This window comes from Chrysochloris asiatica, unplaced genomic scaffold, assembly GCF_000296735.1.
Source record: "Chrysochloris asiatica unplaced genomic scaffold, ChrAsi1.0 scaffold00323, whole genome shotgun sequence".
NCBI classification, from domain to species: domain Eukaryota; kingdom Metazoa; phylum Chordata; class Mammalia; order Afrosoricida; family Chrysochloridae; genus Chrysochloris; species Chrysochloris asiatica.
The window spans coordinates 1,780,950-1,782,623 of NW_006408841.1; positions in this window are offsets into that span (position 1 = coordinate 1,780,950).

Genomic DNA, 1,674 nt, shown 5'->3' on the forward strand with positions numbered 1-1,674 from the left:
CCTATAACTGCTTTATTTGAATTGTGATTATTCCTTGAAAAAATTTTTGCTTTTAATTTATATAAGTTAGCAGTCTAGTGATTTCAACAAGGAAATACAGTTTCTTTTTTTATATATATATTTATTTTGTAAGCTTGTTCCTTAAGGAAGGTCTATGCCAGACACCTTTACAAGAAGCTGGAAAGATGGCGAGAAATAACAGCCTATTTTGGCTGGAGTATTCCCATCAATTGATGCAGGGAGATGTTGTCCCTTGGAGGAGGACATCACTGACCAGGTGACCAGGGGGTACCAGGCATGGGGTGGAGGGGGGCGACAGGCTGGTCGTGGAGGGGGATGCCAGCCAGGAGATGGAGAGGCCAGCCAGGAGGTGGAGGCAGATGCCAGGCAGGTGACAACAGGGAATGCCAACTAGGTTGGAGCTGGGGTCACCAATCAGGTGGAGGAGGGGGATTCCAGCCAGGTGGGGGAGGGGAATGCCAGTCAGGTTGGGGTGGGGGACGCCAATCAGGTGGGGGACAGTTATGCCAGCCAGGTGGGGGAATTGGTTGCCAGCCAGGTGTGGGGAAGGCTGAGTCTGGCCAGGTGGTGGAGGAGAATGTTAGGGAAATTGGGGCGGGAGATGGCAATCAGATGGGGGAGGGGGATGCCAGACAGGTGGGGAAGGGGATGCCAGCCAGGTGTGGGGCAAGGGAACACTGGGAGGGTGGGGGAAAGTTGTTACAGGCCATATGGGGGAGGCTAATGCCAGCCAGGTGGAGTAAGTGGACACTGGGCAGGTGGGAGAGGTTGACACCAGCCTGGTGGGGGAGGGGGACGCCAGCCAGGTTGGGACAGGAGTTGCTGATCATGTGGGGAAAGGGGGATGCCAGCCAAGTATAATGCAATTGAAAAAGAAAATTCAAGAAAGCCCTGTTTCTTTCTCAAAGTGACTTTGTCACTAGATAGCTCCTCCACATCTGACTTCTCACTTGAAAGCTCCTCCAACTGCCCAGCAGGGAAATCAAGTCAAGACACAAATGAAGTTCATCACATCAGTGGTTCTGCTAATTCATTACTCAGGATCTAGAGGGTATTCACATTTCTGGTGAGAACAGAACTTCCCCAGAGTGTTTTCTGGCTCAATATTATGCTTGAATATGATGTGACTATCATCTAGGCTACCCTGTGAAGGATGCTTATGAGTTTACATTTCTGCATAAGTATATTACATTGTAAATGTATAGCATAATAACGAAGTTCCTTTCACATTTTACATAAACTGGCTAGTTTCCTTTGATGGCTACTAGAAATGTTGTGGCTGTGAATGAATGACTCTGTAGGAACATTTGGCTGGACATAAAGAGCCATATCTTTTGTGTCTCTTGGATATATGACATGAATATCATTTCCGGGTCATAGTACATATATGATTGCAATCAACAGTGGAACGATGCTTACTAAACTGACTGAAAACTATGTCCATTCCCAGAGCAACATGTGACAGCGTCTGTTCCAGTTATGAAGTTCTATGTTGCTCCTGTGAGAACAAGGATGTGAAGCCAAGTCAGCAACTCCTTCACACAATTCCTCCAGAATTCCTGTCAGGAAATGGAGGTTCTGGAGAGGCAGTTGGACATAAACTTTCTTCAAACCAAAGAAAATGTATGATTTGGGATTTGTTTGATGAGTGGA